The sequence below is a fragment of the Schistocerca piceifrons genome, chromosome 7 (genome assembly GCF_021461385.2).
Source record: "Schistocerca piceifrons isolate TAMUIC-IGC-003096 chromosome 7, iqSchPice1.1, whole genome shotgun sequence".
NCBI lineage: Eukaryota > Metazoa > Arthropoda > Insecta > Orthoptera > Acrididae > Schistocerca > Schistocerca piceifrons.
In genome coordinates this window covers 94,757,082-94,784,911 of record NC_060144.1, presented here as the reverse complement: position 1 = coordinate 94,784,911, position 27,830 = coordinate 94,757,082, and the positions used below count along the sequence as shown (strand labels likewise).

Here is a 27,830-nt window from a genome sequence, read left to right as displayed (position 1 = left end):
ATGGTTATTAAATCAGGTAACTCAGATGTCATCGGAGGTTTGTAGATACACAGAATTTCAAATCAATTGGACAAGTAGGAGTGGCTCGAAATAGAGTTATAAGGTTTTATCTAAACAAATATTGATGCAATGTTAAACAAAATTTTGTCAAATACACTGTAACAGTAAAACAAAAAAGAAAAAGTCGTACCATGAAGGAATTACGCGAATGGAACAGAAATTCGTTGATGTGATGTACACACACAGGCAAAGAAATGATTACAATTTCGGAAAAAATGGATATTGGATAATTCGTACAAGAGAAAAAGTTCACAAACTGAGCAAATCAATAACGGGTTGGTCGACCTAATGCAAGCAGTTATTCGGCTTGGCACTGATTGTCGAAGTTGTTGGATGTCCCCATGAGGAATATATTGCAAAATTCAGTCTGACTGGCGTGTTAGACCTTCGATAAAGCTCCAATTGTAGGCGATTGGGGAGAGATCCTGCGACCTTGCTGATGAAGGTAGGGATTGGTGAGCGCGAAGACATGCAAAGACACTTTCACCGTGTGCGGGCGGGCATTATCTTGCTGAAATGTAAGCCCAAGATGGCTTACCATGAAAGGCAACAAGACGGTTCATAGACTATCGTCGATGTTTTCTTTTTTCCTAAGAGACTGAAGTTCGGTCAGATGTACTAACAAACATCACATTTACATAAACTGAATTGACCGATTAATTTGTTAAAATGGAATAACGTTTATCACGAAGTGGATTAAGCAGGGAAAAGACCCACCGTGGATTAAGAAGGAAATTCGGAAAATGCTGAGGAAGCAAAGGCTATTGTACTCTCGGTTCAAAATAGAACAGGCTATGGTGACAGGAAAAGATTAGTAGATTCGAAGATCTGTGAAAAGATCGATGTGCGAAACATACACCTCCCATCGTAGTACCTCAGCAAAAGATCTGGCCGGGAACCAGATAAAATCCTGGCACTACGTAAAATCGCTAAGCACGTTTAAGGTTTTCATCCAGTCACTTGTTGATCAGTCTGGTGTGCCAAATTGAGATAACAAAACGAGAGCTGAAGTTTCAAATACCGCGTTTACGAAATCTTTCACGCAGTTGAATGGTGCAAACATACCGTCGTTAGACCGCCGAACAGACTCCCGCATGGAGACATACTAATAATCATTCCCAGAGTCGAGAAACAACTGAAAGAGTTGAAAACAAATAACTCAACAGGTCCAAATGGAATCCCAATTCGGTTTTACAAAGAGTACTCTACGGCATTGGCCTCTTAATTAGCTTGCATTTATCGTGAATTTCTTGTCCAAGGTAAAGCCCCAAGCGGCTGGAAAAAAGTGCAGGTGACTCATGTATATAAAAGGGCAAAAGAAGGATTCACGCAAATTTACATACCAATATCCTTAACATCGGTTTTCTGGAAATTTCTCTCAATATTCTCAGTCTGAATATAATAAATTTTCTTGAGACCTTACGTCCACGAATCAGCACGATTTTATGAAGCATCGCTGCTGCGAAGTCAGCTTGCCCGTTTCTCACGCTATATACCTTGTGAGCTATTGATGGAGGGCCACAGGCAGATACCATATTTCTAGATTTCCGAAAAGTATTTGACAGGGTACGGCACTGCTGACTGTTAAAGAAGGTATGAGCATCTTGAATAGATGCCCAGATAATATCAGTGTCTCGAAGCCATTTTAAGTAATAGAACCAGCTACGTTGTCCTCGACGGCGACTGTTCGTCAGAGACAAGGGTTTCGCCTGGAGTGCCTCAGTGAAGGGAGACAAGATCGCTATTACTTTCTGTATAAATAAATGGTATGGCAGACAGGGTGGCGGTAATCTGCGGTTGTTTGCTTATAATACTGTGGCGTACAAATAAGGTATCGAATATGAGTGACTTTCAGAGGATACAAGATGACTTGACTAAATTTATGGTAATTCTTCCAATCCATATGTGGCATACAGCAAACCAGTGCTTAACAGTATTGGCTGAAAACTGTCTTGGTTGCAATTTTAGTTTTTTATTTTTCAACTACGCGTTTCGCCTTATTTAGGCATCTTCAGGTTATCTTAATTTGGTATTTCTTAGAACCTTTAGTCAGTGTAGCCAAAGGGCATCCTCGAATATATCAGGCCAACATCGCCTTCGTTAAACTCAGTAAAAACTTTTCTAGATGGTTGGTGTGATGAATAGTAGCTGGCATTCAATTTAGAAAAATGTAAGTTAGTGAGGATGAGTAGGAAAATAAACCCTTAATGTTCGATTACAGCATGAGTAACGTCCTACCTGAAACAGTAACGTCGCATAAATAACAGGGCGTATCATTACAAAGTGATATGAAATAAAACGGGCATTGGGGGATAGTAGTAGGGAAGGCGAATAGTCTACTTGAGATTATTGAGAGAATTTCGGGAAAGTGTCGTTCATCTATGAAGGACACCGCGTATACGACGCTAGTCCGACCTGTTTTCAGTACTGCTCGAGTGTTTGGGATCCACAACAGTTCAAATTAAAACAAGACGTCAAAACAAATCAGAGGCAGCATGAATCTCTGGATACACCACAAAAGTTTTTATTTCTGTCAAAAGAATCTCTATACTGTTTCAGGAAATTCTTTCAGACGTTGAAAGTGAAACGAAACAAACTGAACGATTTGATTTTCCAGTTGTTCTAACAGTAAAACTATCTCACAGTTTTCACCAAAATAGATCGTCATTGCCTGTAAAACAATTCAGTGTTGAGTTCTCTGAGACTGTATCCTTGCAAACGCTTCAGGTGACCAGGACACTAATGTTACCTACATGGTAGTTGAAGACGCATCGGGTTCTTGCAGATCCCGCTGTAACGCCAAGAATGCCTCCCATTACTCGAGGCCAAACTCTCGTATCAGTCGCAAGGTGAAGAAATCGTGTGCGTCACCACAAAGACCACGAGCAGAGTCCCAATAGGGTCTTCTGAACCTGTATCAACCATCTGGGCAGCCATATCTATGGAGGACTAGAGCAGTACAACCAAACCTGGCCCATATAGGAAAAGGTGTAGAGCTGTTACTCGTACGTCAACAAAGATCAAGACAATGTTGGCGTGGCCGAGCGTTACTGGCTCTTCTCCGATGGCCGGTACGTTTACATTCCTCAATACGTGCCTCTTTTTATAGAACAGAACACGAATACGCCAGAGGATGCATTATGTTTCACTTCCAAGAGGTGTGGCCGAGCAGTTCTAGGCCCTACAGTCTGGAACCGCGCTAGCGCTACGGTCGCAGGTTCGAATCCTGCCTCGGGCATGGATGTGTATGATGTCCTTAAGTTATTTAGGTTTAAGTAGTTCTAAGTTCTAGGGGACTGATGACCTCAGACGTTAATTCCCATAGTGTTCAGAGCAATTTGAAATTTTTTTCACTTCCAAGAACAAGGCACCTTACCCAGTTGATCGGTGAGAGAGTGTTACGGAAATAACGATCTGCCAATACGAAAATGCAAGGGTAGCACACGAGAAGGCCATCGCAGATCGCCTAGGCAAACCCGTAGACATTCCAGACGAGCGCATGACCACGCATCCTATACGGTCGACGTGGGCGTGTTACAAGAGAGATGGTTCAAATGGCTCTGAGCACTCTGGGACTTAACATCTATGGTCATCAGTCCCCTAGAACTTAGAACTACTTAAACCTAACTAATCTAAGGACATCACACAACACCCAGTCATCACGCGGCAGAGAAAATCCCTGACCCCGCCGGGAATCGAACCCGGGAACCCGGGCGTGGGAAGCGAGATCGCTACCGCACGACCACGAGCTGCGGACTACAAGAGAGATATCAACGACACGACAGTGAGGCAGTTCGCCAACGAGATAGTAGATCACGGCTTCAACAACAGCCAGACTGAGATAGATGACAAGTGGGAGACTTTTTACGGTAGCCTCACGTTCGACCCCGCCAAATTCCCTGATGTCAGTCGTAGACGACCTGCACGCTCTTCGGTTCCGTGTCACACTGTGGGTGCATCTATTCGTCAACTCTGACTGGAAACCGCATTACTCGAGGGCGCCTGAGAGGGCCTGGTTCGTCAGTGACTCCGAGGGCAGCACCAACACCAGCTGGTGGAACGGTGAGGGCGGCATCATCAACTTCAACAACGCTACAACTAAGGGCCAATAGTCGTGCCGGCGCTGGGTGAGTAGCGCTGATGCGAGCTTTCCGTTTCTGTGGCTAACTATCCCGCTGCATCTTGCTTATTTTACAAATTATGGTGGGGATGTGATACATATAGTGAGTTTAACAATTAAAGATTACGTTAGCACACGTTCTGTGGTACCGAAGTCGTCATCTTTGTATGTGGAATTGTTTAAACTGTTAGGAAGGAATTGAACACATTAGCTGCCAGCGGGCATTGATTTACATCAATGGGGTGTGTTGAAACTTTGTACCACACTGTGATTCGAACCTGGGTCTCCTGCTTACTTGGCAGATGCCCCGACCACTATGACACGTGGATTCAGTGGACACAAGAATCAGATGGACTACCCTACTACGATTCCCGTCAGTTCCAAATTATCAACTTACACTATACACTACTGAAGCACTGGGCCTCCGCATTATCCTCATTACTCCGTGCATTTCGCCGATTTCCGTAAGAATTCGAGCTTGGTGTGCACCTGCACTGGAGGCATCAATTACCGTCTTCGCCTGAATTATATAAATGTGATGTCTGTTCTATTACACATGTCCGGAGGTTATCACCCGTCTTTGCCTAAGTTATACAAATTTAGTGTCTATTTTTCGTACATGTCCGAAAGAATGGACACCACATATACATAATTAAGGCGAAGACGGTCAGCGCTCTCTTCAGTGCAGGTACACTCCAAGGTCGAACACTTACGGGAAGCAGCGAAACCTCGCGACTAATGAGGCTAATGAGCTGGGTGACAACATCAGTAGCGTCTGGTGTAAGTTGATAGTTTGGGTCCGACGGGAGTTATGGTAGGGTACGCCATTGGGTTGTGGTCACCACTGTGTCTGGATGACGTAGTGGTCAGGGCATCTGTTTAGTAAGCAGGAGACCTTGACTCGATTCCCAGTCTGCCACAAATTTTCAACATGATTTAAATAAATGCCCACTGGTAGCTAATGTCTTTAATTCTGTTGTGACCTGATTCATAGTCGCTGCATGATCAAAACGGTCTCTGTACCTTTGGACAGGTCTGAAGAACTGACATTACACATTTTCAGCTTTAACTGATTTGTAAAGTAGTCGTGTTGCGGTTGATCTTTTAAAATGTACACTAGTATAACGTGCAGTTAGAAATTTTCTACTTTTGTACAGTGGAAATTAATCCAAAATGTTCCCCATTACCTAAATACATATCTGGGTCAAGAACATTTCACATACACTATGTGTTGTCTGAAACGCATTGTTGACCTCTAAATGCATATTAAGTAAATGTGAAATGTGTATGGTATTTTTTTCTGAGAAGATGATTTCAAGAAATCTGAATTGCGTGAACAGCACCAACTCTTCTACAGAACAGGCTCCGTAATACACGCCAGTAAGATCTTGTTCATGTTAGAAAATCAACTAACACAGTTTTTACAACCTCTGCACGTCTCTCCAGCATTATGATAGCAGAGAAATAGGCCTAATACTCATTAATCCTGAAACACTTAATTAAGGCAGTGGTTATATAGGGACTTCGTTAAAGTATGTGACAGGAAAATAATATGTATGAACGAGACAAAGAAGTTGATGATGTCGTGTGACAAGGGCCACCCGTCGGGTAGACCGTTCGTCGAGTGCAAGTCTTTCGATTCGACGCCACTTCGGCGACTTGCGCGTCGATGGGGATGAAGTGATGATGATTAGGACAATACAACATCCAGTCCCTGAGCGAAGAAAATCTCTGACCCAGCCAGGAATCGAACTCGGGCCCTTAGGATTAACATTCTGTCACGTTGACCACTTAGCTACCAGGGGTGGAGACAAAGAAGTTGATAATGTCGGATAACGGGATTAGTGGAAATCACCTTGGTTTTATACGATTTTCTTACGCATACGAAGTGATACGAAGCGTGTCAGTTTGTGTGCATTAGCCTTGCACTGATCTCCATCTGTGTGAAATCCAGTTTCCAGAGTTTCAGTATGACACCTGTCCTTATAATCATCCAACCAGACTTACATCAAGTTTTTGACGTCCACAAGAATGTAACTTGCCCTCCCTCTAAACGGCATCGTGCTGTAGGATTTCCTGTAAACGCCACCAGTCTACACATCGCCACATGTTTTACAATATTTGATAATTTTCAACTCTACAAAATATGTCCTCCATCTGAGTCATAATTTTATGTCTATACAGGGTGGTCAGAAACAGTTCGAAAAGCTTGTAGAGTGTTTCAGGTTAGTTTGTGCCGAGAGATGATTGTTAAAGGAAGCAAAGTTCTATACACATTTCACATTTACTTAATATGCATTTAGAGGTCAAAGTTCCGAGTTAACCAATCAGGTCGTTTCGCGAACAAATTCAAGCGACCCGCAAGAGACGCTCTCGCCAAACATGTTCTGCGTGTAGTTTGCTAAAACCGAAAAAGAGGATACACGTACTGGACATGGGATCGTAGTAAGGATCGAACCCGAGCCAAAAACTCAGCCGTCAACTGTGCTTTTATGTACGCTATGAGAACAGCTCACCCGAATTTTATCTGGTGGGCTGCTTGAGTATGTGTCAGCAACGGCCTGATTGGCTAACTTCAATGCTAATTAACTCGGAAACGGTGCAACGTAGCGAATTTTCTTGTTTTATTTCTCAGCACACCCTGCCATGCAACGCCATTGAAAGGTTTACAGACTGTTTCTGACGACCTTGCACTAGAATGTGACGTGTCATAATCTTATCTACATTTTTACGGTCTCAAATACCTTCCAGAAACTTAAGGGTGAGACGGGAATAGAATCGTTCAAGTTCGACTCTGGCGAAACCAGCTGGCTACCACAGCCTCTAGTACTGAGGCCACAGAAGATGAACCCGGTGCAGTACGCTATGGACTACGTGCAGACCGCCGCCCAGTTCGGGGCGATGGTAGAGGTTCGCGTCGGCCAACACAGCCAGCAGTTCCCGTACTACGTCCGCATGCTCGACGAGGACAGCAGGTGGGGCTTCGACAACGGCCTGGCTTCGCTGGTGACGACGCTGCTGCAGATGAACATGGTGGGCTACCCCTTCGTCCTGCCAGACATGGTGGGCGGCAACGGGTACGGCAGCGACGTCCTCACCAAGGAGCTCTTCATACGCTGGCTGCAAGCCACCGTCTTCATGCCGGCCATTCAGTTCTCGTACGCGCCCTGGGACTTCGACGACGAGGTCCGTAGCATTATATGTACAAATCTGCATGTTCTCTTTCTCAATGACTGGTTAAAAGTTGTTTGCAATAGATTTAGTATCTACAGCTAAGAAAACTGGCAGACCTTTCTAACCACGAAATCTGACTGAAATGTGTGAATGTCGCTGAATATTAAATCTTCAGTTTACAGTGTAGGATAACATTATTGTTAGCACCATAATTGATGTATACTCCGTCATTTGTAATCCACAGATTTTCTCCACTAATTTTCTATGAGTTTGCCGAGAAGGTGGAAATCAGATGGTGCAAGCTCTGAGTTTCCCAAGGCCCACGCCTGTGTGCCACTAGTCACAATGCTTGCATACTTTCACCACTCCTGGACTCGACATTGCATTTTCTCAGTACACCGATAGAATTTAGCGGCCAGTCTGCGTGGAGTTTAAACGTATTGCCCTCAAGGTACCTGTTATCCCACGCAGTTCAACTTTGGCGTACGTTTACATTTGCTACGGCACTTCAGCCACACACTGGGATGCACGCGTTATCGTAATTGCAGCAGAACTGCATCTGCAGGGATTCCGGAACACGTACCCTCTTCAGAAAATGTAACTCCCTTGCTGCACATTTATCTTAATGTGGGATGTCACGTGTAGCTTACGTAATGGTGTTCCTACGTAAATAAAGAAACAGACTGGTTTAATACATATAACTCCCTCATTTCATAGGACTTATATTTGCTGCTAACAAGGAATATTATAAATTTTACCGTAAAGGTAATTTGTGAGAATGTGTACGCGTGAGGACTAATGGACCCTTTTCAGTCGTGGCAGTTGCGAATGTTATTAAGCGTTAATGTCTTTCGTGAACGTCGGTTTCAGTGCTAACACAACTGAATCAGAATGCGTAAATGAAAAACTTCAGCCATCAAATAAATCATCCTTCCAACAGAATTGACTAGCACGTCAGATGAGCGGGTACATCACATCTTTCAGCATCCCTAGAGATGTCGGTCGATCACGATACACTTGCGACTTCAGGTAACCCCAAAGCCAACAATCGCACTGACTGAGGTCTGGGGACCTGGGAGGCCAAGTGTGACGAAAGTGGCCGCTGAGCACACGATCATCACCAAACGACGTGCGCAAGAGGTCTTTCACGCGTCTAGCAATATGGCGTGGAGCGCCTGATTCTAATAAAACCCCATGTCATTCCAAGCATGTGTGTCAATTTTTACCTCTCTATCTACATTATTCCTTGGTTTATTAAGTTTTTAAATTTATACTGACTCTTTCACCGGTACGTAACGGACGTAAGCTTACACATGGTTGAAGACATATGGATTTTTGTTGTCGCCGTAAGTTGTTCTCGAATAGCCACATGATAATGCGTCTCATCGGAATAAGCAACCATATACAACCACTCACATGACGAGAGGTCGGTTCCTGAAGGCTGGAAAGTGGCTCAGGTCACACCAATATTGAAGATAAGGAAATAGGAGTAGCCCATTGAATTACAGACCCATATCACTGACCTCAATTTCCAGTAGAATTTTGGAGCATATATTTATTGTACTCGAACATTATGAATCACCTTGAAGAAAGTGAAATATCGTCCTTGTGCAACACAGCTAGTTCTTCATTCCCATGAAGTAATTAGTGCTTTCGACAAGGGATTTCAGCTCGATTACATATTCCTAGATTTCCAGAAGGCTTTTGATACCGTTACTCACAAGCGACTATTAATCAAATTGCGTGCATATGGAGTATCGTCTCAGTTGTGTGACTGGATTTGTGATTTCCTCTCAGAGAGGTCACAGTTCGTAGTGATAGACGATAAATCATCGAGTAGAACAAAAGTGATATCTGGCGTTCCGCAAGGTAGTGTCATAGGCCCTCTGCTGTTCCTGATTTACATAAATGGCAATCTGAGCAGCCCCTTAGGCTTGGAGTGTTTGCAGATGACGCTGTAATTTACCATCTAGTAAAATCATCAGACGATCAATTCCATTTACAAAATGATCTAGAGAGAATTTCTGTATGATGCGAAAAGTTGCAATTAGTACTAAACAAAGAAAAGTGCGAGGTCATCCACTTGGGTTCTAAAAGAAATCCGATAAATTTCGGGTATACGATAAATCGCACAAATCTAAGGGCTATCAATTCTACTAAATACCTAGGAATTACAATTAAGAACAACTTAAACTGGAAGGACTACAAAGACAATATTTTGGGGGAGGCGAAACAAAGACTGTTCTTCAGAACACTTCGAAGATGCGACAAACCAACTAAACAGACAGCCTACATTACATTTGTCCGTCCTCTGCTCGAATATTGTTGCGCGGTGTGGGATCCTTACCAGGTACGATTGACGGAGGACATCGAAAAAGTGCAAAGAAGGGCAGCTCGTTTCGTGTTATCGCGCAATGGTGGTGACAGTGTCACTGATATGATACGCGAGTTGGGGTGGCAGTCACTGAAACAAAGGCGGTTTTCTTTGCGGCGAGATCTATTTACGAAATTTCAATCACCAACTTTCTCTTCCGAATGCGAGAATATTTTGTTGACACCCACCTACATAGGGAGAAATGATCATCATAATAAAATAAGAAAAATCAGAGCCCGAACGGAAAGGTTTAGGTGTTCATTTTTCCCACGCGCCATTCGAGAGTGGAATGGTCGAGAAGTAATATGAAAATGGTTGGATGAACCCTCTGCCAGGTACTTAAGTGTGAATTGCAGAGTAACCATGTAGATGTAGATGTTCGAGTCTCGGTCGACCACAGATTTTCGATGTCGTCATTCCACTATAGAGATGTCGGTTGTTCATAGTAGCATCTGTGAGTATATTTAATGTGACTCTCATTACTGTGTTTTTTTTTTTTTTTTTCAAAATCATACGTCTACTGCAGAAGGAAATCTTCGTGTGGACAAGGCGAAAAGCAGCCTATCAGTTGCAGAAATGAAAGGTTTATTCAAACTCTTTTATGTTGTAGTGGCTGGCTATACGTGGGGCAGAATTTTGTATATCTGCTGCCGCCAGTCACTGACCATTGTTCCAGCATGACACATAATGTTTTATGGAGTCCTTTACATGCTCTGATGGTAGGCACAGGTATGATGGGTTTCTGAAGTGCTTTGTGTACAATAAGGCAGTCATTTGTTATCGTGATCAGAAGTGGTCAACCGTACGACGATTTTAGGTTCAAAATGGCTCTAAGCACTATGGGACTTAACTTCTGAGGTCATCAGTCACCTAGAACTTAGAACTACTTAAACCTAAGTAACCTAAGGACATCACACACATCCATGCCCGAGGCAGGATTCGAACCTGCGATCGTAGCGGTCGCGCGGTTCCAGACTGTAGCGCCTAGAACCGCTCGGACACTCCGGCCGGCGACGATTTTAGGTGCCATCACTTTTCCATACAGTGTAATATATGTAGACTGTCAAATTCAAATGGGTCACCAATGTGGATACTGCACGGCACAGCTACCTGGGAAGATGCCATTTGCAGACTTTGTAACGCGCTGATAATACCGTGTCATGTAAGTATCGGGTGATCAAGGGGTCAGTAAAAATTTGAAAACTGAATAAATCACGGAATAATGTAGATAGAGAGGTACAAATTGACACATATGCTTGGAATGATATGGGGTTTTATTAGAACAAAAAAAAAGAAAAAAATACAAAAGTTCAAAAAATGTCCAACAGATGCCGCTTCATCTGATCAGAATAGCAATAACTAGCATAACAAAGTCAGACAAAGCAAATACACTCCTGGAAATGGAAAAAAGAACACATTGACACCGGTGTGTCAGACCCACCATACTTGCTCCGGACACTGCGAGAGGGCTGTACAAGCAATGATCACACGCACGGCACAGCGGACACACCAGGAACCGCGGTGTTGGCCGTCGAATGGCGCTAGCTGCGCAGCATTTGTGCACCGCCGCCGTCAGTGTCAGCCAGTTTGCCGTGGCATACGGAGCTCCATCGCAGTCTTTAACACTGGCAGCATGCCGCGACAGCGTGGACGTGAACCGTATGTGCAGTTGACGGACTTTGAGCGAGGCCGGGTGGACGTACCGCCGAATTGCTCAACACGTGGGGCGTGAGGTCTCCACAGTACATCGATGTTGTCGCCAGTGGTCGGCGGAAGGTGCACGTGCCCGTCGACCTGGGACCGGACCGCAGCGACGCACGGATGCACGCCAAGACCGTAGGATCCTACGCAGTGCCGTAGGGGACCGCACCGCCACTTCCCAGCAAATTAGGGACACTGTTGCTCCTGGGGTATCGGCGAGGGCCATTCGCAACCGTCTCCATGAAGCTGGGCTACGGTCCCGCACACCGTTAGGCCGTCTTCCGCTCACGCCCCAACATCGTGCAGCCCGCCTCCAGTGGTGTCGCGACAGGCGTGAATGGAGGGACGAATGGAGACGTGTCGTCTTCAGCGATGAGAGTCGCTTCTGCCTTGGTGCCAATGATGGTCGTATGCGTGTTTGGCGCCGTGCAGGTGAGCGCCACAATCAGGACTGCATACGACCGAGGCACACAGGGCCAACACCCGGCATCATGGTGTGGGGAGCGATCTCCTACACTGGCCGTACACCACTGGTGATCGTCGAGGGGACACTGAATAGTGCACGGTACATCCAAACCGTCATCGAACCCATCGTTCTACCATTCCTAGACCGGCAAGGGAACTTGCTGTTCCAACAGGACAATGCACGTCCGCATGTATCCCGTGCCACCCAACGTGCTCTAGAAGGTGTAAGTCAACTACCCTGGCCAGCAAGATCTCCGGATCTGTCCCCCATTGAGCATGTTTGGGACTGGATGAAGCGTCGTCTCACGCGGTCTGCACGTCCAGCACGAACGCTGGTCCAACTGAGGCGCCAGGTGGAAATGGCATGGCAAGCCGTTCCACAGGATTACATCCAGCATCTCTACGATCGTCTCCATGGGAGAATAGCAGCCTGCATTGCTGCGAAAGGTGGATATACACTGTACTAGTGCCGACATTGTTGCCTGTGTCTATGTGCCTGTGGTTCTGTCAGTGTGATCATGTGATGTATCTGACCCCAGGAATGTGTCAATAAAGTTTCCCCTTCCTGGGACAATGAATTCACGGTGTTCTTATTTCAATTTCCAGGAGTGTATATTGTTCTTTGCAGGAAATGCTCAATATGTTCACCATCATTCCTCAAAAGTAGCTGTAGTCGAGGAATAATGTTGTGATCAGCACTGTAAAGCATGTCCAAAGTTATGGTGAGGCATTGGCGTCGGATGTTGTCTTTCAGCATCCCTAGAGATGTCGGTCGATCACGATACACTTGCGACTTCAGGTAACCCCAAAGCCAATAATCGCACTGAGTGAGGTCTGGGGACCTGGGAGGCCAAGCATGACGAAAGTGGCGGCTGAGCACACGATCATCACTAAACGACGTGCGCAAGAGATCTTTCACGCGTCTAGAAATATGGAGTGGAGCGCCATCCTGCATAAACATCGTACGTTCCAGCAGGTGTTTATCAGCCAGGCTGCGGATGATGCTATTTTGTAACATATCGGCATACCTATCACCCGTCACGGTAGCAGCTTTGCTGTCCAGCGCCATCTGTCAGACATTTTGTGAACTTTGTTCTTTTTTTTTTTTGTTCCAATAAAACCCCATGCCATTCCCAGGATGTGTGTCAATTTTTATCTCTCTATCTACATTATTCCGTGGTTTATTAAGTTTTCAAATTTACACTGACTTTTTGATCACCTGGTACATGGCACCTCCATGTTCTCGACAGTGATCACCCAACATGTAATGGGCCGGCCGAAGTGGCCATGCGGTTAAAGGCGCTGCAGTCTGGAACCGCAAGACCGCTACGGTCGCAGGTTCGAATCCTGCCTCGGGCATGGATGTTTGTGATGTCCTTAGGTTAGTTAGGTTTAACTAGTTCTAAGTTCTAGGGGACTAATGACCTCAGCAGTTGAGTCCCATAGTGCTCAGAGCCATTTACAACATCTAATAGTGTTTACGCTCTTTATTTAGCCTCCCATATTTTATAGCAACACTGCAGTAATCTTGTGGCTGTTCTACTTGTCACAGAGAATTGTAATTCAGATCATCTACATACCAGATGATGGTGTGTAGGTCTATGAGGATACACTGACATCCGACCTTGTCTTTTTGTTAGTTTTCGCACTTATGCCATTCTATATTCTATTTAGTGTATGTTTGTGGTACCATTAATGATTTGGTGAATAACACTGCACGTCCTCACCGAGTATCTTCATCGGTTTGTGATGATGACCACCCAGGGGACATTATAATCTTCCTGCAGCAAAATTCACGAGACTACTTTGCTAGGACGAAGGAAACTCAGATTTCAGCACTGTTTTGAAGCCGAGAGCACACGCTCAGACTTGGGACGAAAATCGGTCTGTTCTTTCAAAGGAGGCATCCCAGAATTCGCAATAGGCCATTTAAGGGAACCACAAAAATGTATAGATGGATAGCCTTGGGATAGTAGTCCACTGACTGACCACTGTGGCACGTCACACAATACGTTATTAGACATCTCCAAAGCTGGATGGTAGATGAACAGGAGCGTCCTTATCAGCGTAAAAAACAAATAATATGAAAACAAGGAATTACTAATTATTGTTAGGCATATAGTTTCTTACGTGAGTTTTGTGTGTATCTTTTAGTTAAGTTAATGGAAAAATATGCTGATGTAGAAGGGTCACCCGTAAAACAGTCTGCACTTCCCTTTTCCCAGTATTTTTCCCCTAACAACCGTACTCATTTATTCTCTGTGGAGTGTGGGTGAATTGACTAGTGTCGATGTTGTTGCAGACGGTGAAGCTTAGTCAGCTCGTGGAGCTTCACGGTCGCTATGTGGCGCTGATGCAATATAGGAAGCCGACTCCTTAAACCCCCCCCATCTGGTGGGTCGACCCCACCGACGACAAGGCCCTCGGCATAAACTCAGGTATGGAGGGCGAGGCTTCCCTCTGGCATTGCGTGTGCTTGTGCGTGCGTGTGCGTGTGCGTGTGTGTGTATGTGAGGGTGTGTGCATGTGTGAATGTTTGTATGTGTGTATGTATGTATGTATGTATGTATGTGTGCGCCCGCAGCCTGCTACTACCCCTCGTCACATCGCGTCCGTCCTGTGTCGTCTGTAAACTACCATGCTACCATACCTCTTTAACTTGTTTGAAAGTACATTGTAAAGAGAATATGGACAAACTTCATGGAAACGACACAAAAACGCACAGAGTTTTTCCAATATAATCTTAAATACATCTATAAAAAATAGTAATGGTACCAGCAACACTAAATTAACATACGCTTACTTTTCTCAATTACTGTTGTTTTTCTTTAAGAATACTTACTCAAAACGGCTGCGTCAGTCCATTTGGCTCAAAGTAAAGGTGTATCTTGTCTTGTGAAATGAAGCTAGAGGCTAGAAACTCATTAAATGTGTGAGAAAGACAAATAAAGCATTTCCTTCCCTTTTATCAATTTTTATCTGAAGACTGTGGTCGTTTACCAGCCTCACAAACAAAAACGTTTGTTGAAAAATTCAGCAACCAATTGCACAAAAGAAATTTTATTTCCTTACCGATTTCAGGAACTTACAGCCCATTTTCAGAAGAGTGTACAGGAAAATAAACCACAAATAAATACAAGCTAGATATGAATATTAATATTTAAGGAAAAGAAATTTAAAATTTTATGTAAGTGGATGGTACATACTCAGAAAAATCGCATTATTAGTCCGCGTTAAAAATAAGCAGGTGTATGTAGTGTATTACTGTTTTCCTAAGAACATACAAAAATAATATGTAATGCAATAACAAAATGCGTTAAAGCAGATAGAGCTCGTAAGTGCCGAAATGTGGATCATAGCGCATGTACAAATATGATATAAAGAAACGAAACAACCAGTGCAAACATCATGCCAGAAGTAGAGCTAATCAAATAATGTCACGCATATCTTGAAGTTGCTCTCAGGGTGCGGATGGAAGGTAAAATACGATAAATTAATAAACCAAAAAAGTACACAAGTGTTGTTGGCATTAAATATGTACGAAAATGTAAGTGCGAATAACAAGCGTGTTAAGTAAAATATAAAATCCTAATGATAAATAAAATACATTAATACAAATGATATGTGGCGCTATGGGTGCGAAGTTTAGAAACACATATTTGAAACATTTGTCATGAGCTCAGTAACGTGGCAGCAGGGGACATGTCGGCGTAAACAAAGTACAGACTGAAACATAGGCCTGGAAGCTTTAAATGAAGTAAGTGGAGAAACAATTATTAATATGTAGCTATGGTGTAAGTTGTTTTTCTTACGATCGTAACATGCTGCATAACCCTGTTTATTTCTGACGCCCACTGATACTGTAATAATTCAAAATATGTGCTACGTTTTTATCCATTACGTTGTAATCTTTTATTTCTTAAATTATAATATTTTCAGTATTCTCAATTGTACTTATTTGTGGTACATTTTCCTGCACAGTCTTCTGAAGAACGGCACTAGGTTCAAAAATGGTTCAAATGGCTCTGAGCACTATGGGACTTAACATCTGTGGTCATCAGTCCCCTAGAACTTAGAACTACTTAAACCTAACTAACCTAAGGACATCACACACATCCATGCCCGAGGCAGGATTCGAACCTGCGACCGTAGCAGTCGCGCGGTTCCGGACTGCGCACCTAGAACCGCTAGACCACCGCGGCCGGCACGGCACTAGGTGCCTCAAACGGGTAGAGAAATAAAATTATTTTTCGCAACTGGTTGCTGATTTTTCAACAAATGTAGTTATTGTTGTTGAAGATGGATAAACTACTGAACAATAATAGTCCATCTTCCCAGCACAGAGACCTACAATTCTTACTAACTGTTGTGACCAGGTGGTCTGTTCGTTAACCTCAGTCGCAGCGAGTGGTCAACAGCTATCTCCTTCAAGATTAGCGCTAAAACCTGAGGTGACTAAGTATGCTCTGGAAAGGACACTTGTATTAGTCTCCGCTATTAGCTCTTTCGAAGTTGATGGGACGTGTATGTATGTAAGCTAATGTGCAGTTCTGATCGTTAGGACGTCTACATCTCATATCTGTTTAATGCTAGTATGTATCAAGGTGCTCTCGGAATTTGGAGAATAATACTCCTGACTATAGTGTGTATATATAGAAGGCTATGAGTGATAAGGCAGTGTGTGTATATAGTGTGCTGTTTCATGAAAATCAGACGAAATCACCATCTTCTCCATTCTAATAACGTCTGAAGTAACTAATTGTGTTTTCTTATACATCATTGACATTGTATTGAAACATTACCACGAACTTCATTAATTCTGCTACTTTTTACATAATTCGTATGTATTGGGACGCACATACTCCAGAGAATTCCTCAGAATGTAGAAATTTGGTATGTCGAACGTCAAAGCCATCTTCAAATATTATGTTGAAAGCTTTTTTACGATATTTCATGTACTTCACTGTTTTCATCTTGATAAAATCGTTCTAAAATTAGAAGTGTAGCTCCCAGTTTACAGATTTTCAAAATCGGGAAGCTTAAAATTTTATGGCAGCGAGGTGTATTATCATAATAGGAGACAGTTTCTGACCTTTTATTTCTCAGATACATGCAAAACGAATTTTAATCTCGAAACGGTTAAAAAAAAAGCTATTGGAGGAAAATAAATCCGAAGGAACAAATGCTGAAGTTTAATTATACGTATTTCCTATACTTCAGCAACTATGTAAGAAGTACATAGGAGGGACAGAGAAATTGCACAAAAGATTCAAATCCTAAGAGAGGTAAAGTTGCTACTGGTACTAACTATGGAGAGCCGAGACGCGAGATTGTAAAGCTCTACGTCGGACCGTTATAGTTTCGGGGTTCGCGCCACTGACACCAAGAGACGACTGTTCAAGAAAACACTGGGTTCTGTAGGCTAGGACATCAGTTCTCTTCGTCCCTTGCGGTGGGCAAAGTCAACCAATCCTGCGTGATAGGTTTCTGAGAGTATCGCGAAACTACCCGAGGCGTGTTCGTTCTCCCCATGTGTGGATACGAGTGGGGATTCACTGGCCTGTTTGGCATAAATAATAGTAAGAATGGTCGCCTGTACGGTATTTGAGGTGCTGGGATTGGAGATGCTGCTTCTACATTGCTGCAGTGGTTGCTGCTCTGCATAAAGGCCCTCATTCAGCGTTCTCACGCATGGGGTACACACTGGTCTATCAATTCGCACGAGGGCGACAAAGCAGCCACTTGCTTAACAGCAGGTCAGGTACAAACGCGTTACCATCCACCTGAACGTGACCATCAAAGGTTCCTCGGGTGCGATAACCGCTATTTTCAGCGTCGCCGGCTAGACGATCGACATAATGAATTCTGTCGACGGGGCTGTAACCCAGAGAAGTTGCATCTGCGTTTAGGCTGGATGTACAATGCGTGATATATGCGTTTATTTTTTTAGAAAATTGAATAATCCTGCCATTGAGTATTACCAGGTCACAGCGTCAGGTGTAAATCTTGAGGGATAATTGTTTATACAGATATTGTTCTACAGATTTTTCGTTGCACTGCGTTCAGCACCTCGAAGAAGATTCTTTAGTTCACTTAGCAACACTGTTCGTTCGACCGTCCTCCGTTGATGAACTGTTATTAGTAGTATCGAATGGAAGTCCTTGTAATTGTGCTGCGCTGACTGGTTTCATACCTCATGTCTATATACTTTGCATTAGAATGTTTTTGTACCACGGCAGCACGGAATACTAAATACACCGTTGAGTCACTCCAACGTATTTACCTTCGGCATGCATGAATAGGAAGGCCAGCCACTCATTTCCCTTGCGTAAATGGTGTACGAAATCTGTACATCTCCCAGCACTTACTACAACCTACATCCTTCTGAATCTGTTTAGTGTATTCATCTCTTGGTCTCCCTCTATGATTTTTACCCTCCATGCTGCCCTCCAATACTAAATTGGTGATCTCTTGATGCCTCAGAATATGTACTACCAACCGATCCCTTCTTCTAGTCAAGTTGTGCCACAAATTACTCTTCTCCCCAATTCTATTCAATACCTCCTCATTAGTTATGTGATGTACCCATCTAATCTTCAGCATTATTCTGTAGCACCACATTTCGAAAGCTTCTATTCTCTTCTTGTCCAAACTAGTTATCGTCCATGTTTCACTTCCATACGTGGCTACGCTCCATACAAATACTTTCAGAAACGACTTCCTGACACTTAAATCAATACTCGATGTTAACAAATTTCTCTTCTTCAGAAACGCTTTCCTTGCCATTGCCAGTCTACATTTTATATCCTCTCTACTTCGACCATCATCAGTTATATTGCTCCCCAAATAGCAAAACTCCTTTACTACTTTAAGTGTCTCATTTCCTAATCTAATTCCCTCAGCATCACCTGACTTTATTCGACTACATTCCATTATCCTTGTTTTGCTTTTATTGATGTTCATCTTATACCCTAGTTTCAAGACACTGTCCATCCCGTTCAACTGCTCTTCCAAGTCCTTTGCTGTGACAGAATTACAATGTCATCAGCGAACCTCAATGTTTTTATTTCTTCTCCCTGGATTTTAATGCCTACTCCAAATGTTTCTTTTGTTTCCTTCACTGCTTGCTCAATATACAGATTGAATAATATCTGGGATAGGCTACAACCCTGTCTCACTCCCTTCCCTACGACTGCTTCCCTTTCATGCCCCTCAACTCTTATAACTGCCATCTGGTTTCTGTACAAATTGTAAACAGCCTTTCGCTCTCTTGTTTTACCCCTGCCACCTTCAGAATTTGCAAGAGAGTATTCCAGTCAACATTGTCAAAAGCTTTCTGTAAGTATACAAAAGTTAGAAACGTAGGTTTTGCTTTCCTTAATCTATTTTCTAAGATAAGTCGTAGGGTTAGTATTTCCTCACGTGTTCCAACATTTCTACGGAATCCAAACTGGTCTTCCCTGAGGTCGGCTTCTTCTAGTTTTTGCATTGGTCTGTAAAGGATTCGTGTTAGTATTTTGCAGCCGTGGCGCATTAAACTGATGGTTTGGTAATTTCCACATCTGTCAACACCGGCTTTCTTTGGGATTGGAATTATTATATTCTTCTTGAAGAGTGAGGGTATTTCGCCTGTGTTATACGTCTTGCTCACCAGATGGTAGAGTTTTGTCAGGGCTGGCTCTCCCAAGGCTAGCAGTAGTTCTAATGAATGTTGTCTACTACTGGGGCCTTGTTTCGACTCAGGTCTTTCAGTGTTCTGTTAAACTCTTCACACAGTATCATATCTCCCATTTCATCTTCATCCACAGTCTCTTCCATTTCCATAATATTGTCCTCAAGTACATCGCCTTGTATAGGCCCTCTATGTACTCTTTCCATCTTTCTGCTTTGCCTTCTTTACTTGGATCTGGTTTTCCATCTGAGCTCTTGATATTCATGCAAGTGGTTCTCTTTTCTCTAAAGCTCTCTTTAATTTTCCTGTAGTCAGTATCTATCTCACCCCTAGTGATATACGCCTCTACATCCTTACATTTGTCCTCTAGCCATCCCTACTTAGCCATTTTGCACTTCCTGTCGATCGCATTTTTGAGATGTTTGTATTCCGTTTTGCTTACTTCATGTACTGCATTTTGCTATTTTCTCCTTTCATCAATTAAATTCAATATCTGTTCTGTTACCCAAGAATTTCATTTAGCCCCCGTCTTTTTACCTACTTGATCCCACTGCTGCCTTCACTATTTCATCTCTCTAAGCAACCCATTCTTCTTCTACTGTATTTCTTTCCCCCATTCTTTTCAATCGTCCCCTGATGTTCTCCCTGAATCTCTCTACAACCGCTGGTTCTGTCAGTTTATTCAGGTCCCATCTCCTTGAATTCCCACCTTTTCGCAGTTTCTTCAGTTTTAATCTACAGTTCATAGTCAACATATTGTGGACTCTGACCACATCTGCCCCTGGAAATGTCTTACAATTTAAAACCTGGTTCCTAAATCTCTGTCTTACTATTGTATAATCTATCTGAAACCTTCCAGTATCTCCAGGTTTCTTCCACGTCTACAACCTTCTGTCATGATTCTTGAACCAAGTATTCAGTTGATAACATGGCAAATTCTTTTACCTCCATACATCTTTATTTGGGAAGATATTGGGAACACAGTGTTCGTTTCTATGTTGTTTTCTATTCAGTATTGACCAAGTTATACGGGCGTCTGCTTTTAGAATGTATCATGTTCTCCATGGAATGCTCGTAATCCAGTGACTTACTTTCAAAAATCCTGAACAAAGTTTTGTTTAGCTGGTAAACAGAAATGCATTACACATATTTTCGCAACACAGGATATTTTTTTCTTTCTCTAAAGGATGCAGTTACTGAGACGTGGGATGCACCCTCAAGGATATTTCAGCTCAATAAAGACAAGGCAATAATTACCAGTCAAACACAAACTCTCTCTTGTAATATTCAACAGTTTATTGAACAGTTGCATGACAACGGCAAACTGCCGTTACCCCAGAATAATATACATAGTTGCCCTGGGATGTGAAACATTGCTAAACAGACAAAATGTCTACGGGCGTCAAAGCCCACCCCAAACAATAAATAGTTTTATAAGCCGCTTAAGAACCATACAAACTTTAAATGATTTACTGAGAAAACTTCCACAGAAGCAGGATACCTTTTAAGATATGAGCAGAAACAACTCACAATTTTTCTTTCTGAATAAGGTATAAAAAACCAATACAATGATAGGCATCTTACAAGTATTGCAAAATTTCAGTAACAAGTAATGGCACATCAGAGGTGCGCGGAAGCTACAACTCATAGGAATGAAGCTCAAGGGAACGATGAAGAAGGGAAGACGGACGGCTCGGCATCACCAGGAACAAATAATAAAATACTCAGCTTAAATTCGCCGAAAACCTGGAGTCTATTGATAAACACAGCGACCGCGCTATCGGTTACAATTCAAACTGGCCGCCGCCAAGCCAGCATCCCCCAGTTAAACGATCAGCTATAACGGACGACGCGCACCGCTCATTATACCACTGAAACAACAACTTAAAACCACACAGCAACTGGGCAGAATCTAGAGTAATACAACCCTTAAAAACGCATGTTTCTTTCCAGCCACGTAGACGAGGCGAGGTACTCCTTACTCGGCTTCAGATAGGCCACAGTCGTATCACGAATGGCTTCCTGATCAGGCGAGAGGACCCTCCATGTGGCGTCCAGGTCACTGTGCGCCACGTTTTATTGGATTGCGTTTTATTTTCTGACCAGCGGCCCGTGGCTGACTTACCGGTGGATCTGCCGTCTCTTTTAGGAAATACTCAAACGAATGTTGTTAAAGTTTTAAAGTTCAGTGGCTTGTCCAATATTTTTACCAAGATTGAAGGGAGAGAGTCTTAATTTGCTCCAAGATGACTGGTTCACCCATATTTTACGTAAATGGCCAGCCAGTGACAATTTCCTGTGGCATCCTTGTCGCTCCTTTCTCGTTTTCCTTCCGTTTTATTTTATTATACAGTATTGTGCACCTTTGGTTGAAAATGGTTCAAATGGCTCTGAGCACTATGGGACTTAACATCTGTGGTCATCAGTCCCCTAGAACTTAGAACTACTTAAACCTAACTAACCTAAGGACATCACACACATCCATGCCCGATGCAGGATTCAAACCTGCGACCGTAGCGGTCACGCGGTTCCAGACTGAAGCGCCCAGAACCGCACAGCCACACCGGCCGTCTCTGCATCTTTTCCCGCTTTCTTAGCGTGTATGCTTCCATTTTACTAAATTTGTCCACAGGGCGCTGATGACATCGACGCTGAGCGCCCGTAAAACACACACACACACACACACACACACACACACACACACACACACACACACAAGCCATTCACATTCAGAATTAACCACTTTAAATATCTGCTGCACTAACTTGTCGTTTATAATATGTGCAGACATGATTATTATTGCCAGCGAAGGAAGTGATAATATACTCAGACGTACAAGAAGCTAGTTACAGAGTTAAATCACGCTCTCCTAACTTAACTCATAACATAACCCCAGAGCCCATTAAATACATATACAGGGTGTTACAAAAAGGTACGGCCAAACTTTCAGGAAACATTCCTCACACACAAATAAAGAAAAGATGTTATGTGGACATGTGTCCGGAAGCGCTTAATTTCCATATTAGAGCTCATTTTAGTTTCGTCCACCTACGCTCAATGGAGCACGTTATCATGATTTCATACGGGATACTCTACCTGTGCTGCTAGAACATGTGCCTTTACAAGTACGACACAACATGTGGTTCATGCACGATGGAGCTCCTGCACATTTCAGTCGAAGTGTTCGTACGCTTCTCAACAACAGATTCGGTGACCGATGGATTGGTAGAGGCGGACCAATTCCATGGCCTCCACTCTCTCCTGACCTCAACTCTCTTGACTTTCATTTATGGGGGCATTTAAAAGCTCTTGTCTACGCAACCCCGGTACCAAATGTAGAGACTCTTCGTGCTCGTATTGTGGGCGGCTGTGATACAATACGCCATTCTCCAGGGCTGCATCAGCTCATCAGGGATTCCATGAGACGGAGGGTGGATGCATGTATCCTCGCTAAGGGAGGACATTTTGAACATTTCCTGTAACAAAGTGTTTGAAGTCACGCTGGTATGTTCTGTTGCTGTGTGTTTCCATTCCATGATTAATGTGATTTGAAGAGTAGTAATAAAATGAGCTCTAACATGGAAAGTAAGCGTTTCCGGACACATGTCCACATAACATATTTTCTTTCTTTGTGTGTGAGGAATGTTTCCTGAAAGTTTGGCCGTACCTTTTTGTAACACCCTGTATATATACAGGGTGGTCAAAAAATGTGTGAATTGCTTGTAGGCATGTTATAGGGCAGGTTGTACTGAGACATAAATGTTCAGAAAGAAATTCGATACGTTGCTCCGTTTCCGAGTTATTTAGCATAGAATTTAGCCAATCGGGGCGTCGCGCTCACATTCAAGCGGCCTACCAGGGGCGGTGTTACCCAACGAGTGCTTTGTCTCGTTAGCTGAAACTTGAATTTACGCGCGCGACGATCTGATTGGCTAACTTCAACGCTAAATAACCCGGAAACGGCGCAACGTATCGATTTTTTTTCGTAACATTCATATCTCAGTACAAACTACCCTGCAACATCCCTACAAGCGTTTCAGACATTTTCTGACCACACTGTATTTTCCATAAACATGTAAGCAATAAGCACAATACGACAGTGTTCCAGCACACAATAAATTTTTCATCATTAATCACATGCTTCTTTACCTCTGAACACATTACCTGCATACGAGCAGACAACCAGAAAATCTAACCTGTGGTTATTTTCGATTGCACAGATATGTGCTTAGATAAACACTTGTAACGCCGGAAATGCACATCCTCCTATTTCCATCTATTGTACTATAATTTGTTTTCCTTATTTTTGTTACCTGAATATATGACATTTCTGTGTCTTTACATATTGTAATTGTTTTACTATTTGTATATATATATTTATGCATTTATGTCGATGTATAATTGGTTTGTTTCGTAAATATTATTTGTATTTTTACGCTGGGTCTTGCCTAGGGAAAACTGCTATCGAACGATTACATCGATAGGTCGTGTGAAGAATCAAAGTGTGTAGGATCTTTGGTAGTGTTAACTCTGCCGCGTGGAGCGCGGGCAGAGCATGAGAGAGTCTGGCTGGGGTGGTGCAGTGGAGCAGGTGTGTGGTGTGAAGCTCCCGCGAGTTGCCGCGCTTTCGGGGTTTGGGCAGTATGTAATTGCGCTCGACTTGCGATGACAGTTTCTGACATGGTGTCGCGGACGGGAAGCATTTGCTGGCGCACATCAAGAGCCCGTTTCGTCTGGTGACCGTGTCGAGAAGAAGGCACGCCAACATCCAGCTTCTGCATCAGCGACGGCCGACAATGAGTGACTGTCGCCACATCCTCGATCGACGGCTTCAAACCTTCAATCAACCAACAAGGAAGACTGGAAGCACGTAAAGTTTTAGAACTGTATGGCAGACCTCAGCTTTTCAAACTTTTAAAATTGTTGCATCACAAAATTACAGCTACTTAGCATGAACCTTTGTTGCTCATTGTCCCAATTGCATTACCAAGCAGGGTCCCCTCCTTTTCCGAAATAAACCCGAGTGTCGTTGAAATTCAAACGCCAGCATAATTCGATTTCACTGCTTTAATTTCAAAGTTCAGTTAAAGTATTCATAGCTGGCTACAATACTTAGATTACGCGAGCACAAATTAAGAGTGCGAGTTTTGTTACCGTATTTTAGCTTACCTGTGACTGCAGCTCAGCTTGGTACGTACTAAATTTTACTATTGTTAATTGTTCATAATCATTTAATTCAAGTTCAAAGTAAAATCTCTTATTTCTAAATTGCGTAGATTCAAGTAGCTTTTGAAATGATTGTTGAGGTAGTCCAAGACTAACCGTATTTTACTGAATTTCGATGTGCTTCAGAAAGAAAGCTCACTATTAACTTCACTAAATTAACTTTCGATTTTCCGGTTTTGTTAATTCTTTTGCTAAATTAAGTCAGAGTGTAGCGAAATTTATTACTTCTGACAAACTTTCAGTTTTCACACTACACGTGTCAACCTCCAGTTGCCACGCTTCTAGTGCTAATTATATGAGTAACAACCTTTCTTTTTCAGTTACTATAGTAATTGTCCTTAGGACTGGCGACCGTAATTTCCCCAAAATCTCAAATATCTAATTACCGCTAGTTAATTGTTAACGTAACGGCCGCACATTTACTTACTTTATTAACTTTACCCCTTTTCAAAATTAATTTCCACCAGTTTCATTTGCATTTTTCCTTTAATTTAGATGTAACCCTTTCCTCCCTCTTTACCGACAGATTAACTTCGGTGACGATTGCTTTTCCCAAATTTCCATTAGGTACACGCGGTTTAATTTTTCACTGTCATTAAGGTCGATAAGTGAGGGGGAGGTTACACACTCCTTGCCCGTATTTCAGATGTCTCCAAAACAAGCAAACCTCATTCACACAGGTAACTACTGTTCAGAAAGTTGTACACCAGTGGTCAATAAGAAACAGATAACATGGCGTCCAAACACTGGGAGCGCCGTTAACTGCAAATAGCGTGAAATTCAATATACATATTTACAGTAGGACTTTAACAACCTGAGTAACTCCCACCGTTTAATTCTGTTGCGTATCCGGTTGCAGATTGATAAATTCCAAAGCCACCATCACAGACTAGCTTCTCGCCCTCTCACTAGACGCAGTTCACACTCGACGACCGCACGCACATCTGCGTCCGTAGCCCCACAGCCCACGTGGCAGAAAAAGGCAGAGCATGCGCAAGGAGTGACCTCCGACAACCAGACTGCACACCGGAGCGCCAACCAAACGACCAAAACCAGTCCTCTCCCCACAGCGTCGTGCGCTTAAACAGCCGAGAAGCGACCAAAGAGGAAAACCGCTGCCACGCGACAGCAGAGTCGACCGCAGAGATCTTAAATGAATACAGAGAAGCGACTGGCGCTACGTATCAGATACGAAGTTTTAAAGTTTAGTTGCTGTACGAAACGGATTTAGTATCATGTCAGTGAGGTCTATCTCACCAGAGATCTGTTAAACGCAGAGCACTGAACACTACAAGAGGAAACTATTAAAACTAAAAGCGTTATAATATCGTATCAGTGCGGTTGTAGCCGGCCGGGGTGGCAGAGCGGTTCTAGGCTCTACAGCCTGGAACCGCGCGACCATTACGGTCGCAGGTTTTAATCCTGCTTCGGGCATGGGTGTGTGTGATGTCCTTAGGTTAGCTAGGTTTGAGTAGTTCTAAGTTGTAGGGGGCTGATGACCTCAGAAGTTCAGTCCCGTAGTGCTCAGAGCCATTTGAACCATTTGAACCAATGCGGTTGTAGAGTTGCTTACTTTTGTGGAGTGAATAACTGATATGTACACTGAGAGAGACAGACCCAAATTACTTACTATAAAATAACTGTTAGTGAAGGAAATAAAACCTTACCAAGGAAGTAAGCCTTAAGCAGTTTGCACAATGGGAACGGTTACTACGACGAACAGCAGTGTGAACCACAGACAGAGTCAGCTGCTATCGGTAACAAAATAGAAAAGATATTGTTAGTACAATTAAAACGAAATCATCATCAACTGTTGATTTGAGGGTAGTTTCGATTTATGATGTTGTGTCTAGGCAAGACAGCCTAGACAAAATGAGAGGAAGCCGAAAGGCACGCACTTAAACTCACGCAGGCTGGCGTGAGGTCTGAAACAGGATACGTAATGAATGCTATAAAGAAAAGTACGTAGCTGCTGGAATACTTAACTTTAATCCACAATTGGTGAACATTGGTCTTGTTGATACAGTATTATCATCTCAATATAACTTGGTGATGGCGCCTTGCTAGGTCGTAGCAATTGACTTAGCTGAAGGCTATGCTAACTATCGTCTCGGCAAAAGAGAGCGTATTTGTCAGTGTGGCGTCGCTAGCAAAGTCGGCTGTACAACTGGGACGAGTGCTAGTACGTCTCTCTAGACCTGCCGTGTGGTGGCGCTCGGGCTGCGATCACTGACACGCGGGTCCGACTTATACTACCGGACCGCGGCCGATTTAAAAGGCTACCACCTAGCAAGTGTGGTGTCTGGCGGTGACACCACATATGTGTCTCGGGCAATTACATCACATGAAAGAATAGCATCCTTGCAAATATTTTGGTCGATTTTCGTTCATCATAAGTTCACCTTAATTGAGCGTTGTTCCATTTTGTCCTCCTGTCGACGAGTATTTACGCAGTAACGGCCTTGTTTGAATTCAGTTGCAAGCTATAGGTGGTTAAGGTGTATGTAGGATTATATCGAGATTCAATATTATTCACTCACTTATTTTTAATGGGGATACTAAGCCCATTTCGTAGAGTATACTGTTGAAACGGTAGTTGCAGAGATATGACACGGACTGGAAACTCGAAGATAACATCAAGTAGGTGAAATGAGTTAGAACCAAAATAGCATAGTAGCTTGTAATGGGAAACGGTGACTAGGCCAGAATTGCTGATGGCCACGTAAGTGTTCAGAGCAAAGAGAATTCATTGTGACGTCATTAAGTGTCAGGCTTTGCTACACAGCACTTTTGTTACCAAAGATGTGAGACTACGCAGACAGTTGTGACATGTGCCGTGTTTTCCGTGCAGAGTTCCTGCTGGGAGAGGACCTGCTGGTGGCGCCGGTGCTGGAGGAGGGCGCCGTCAGCCGCGACATCTACCTGCCGACGGGCAACTGGACAGACGACGCTGACTCAGGATACCCCCCATAGAGGCACCCGTCTGGCTAGCCAATTACTCGGCTTCGCTCTTCGTTCTGCCCTACTGCACATGGTCT

At 43.3% G+C, this 27,830-nt stretch overlaps 1 pseudogene; it reads left to right on the top strand.

The window, feature by feature from the left end:
• On the top strand, positions 1–27,765 carry LOC124805472 (annotated as a pseudogene).
• Positions 27,766–27,830: the final 65 nt, after the last annotated feature.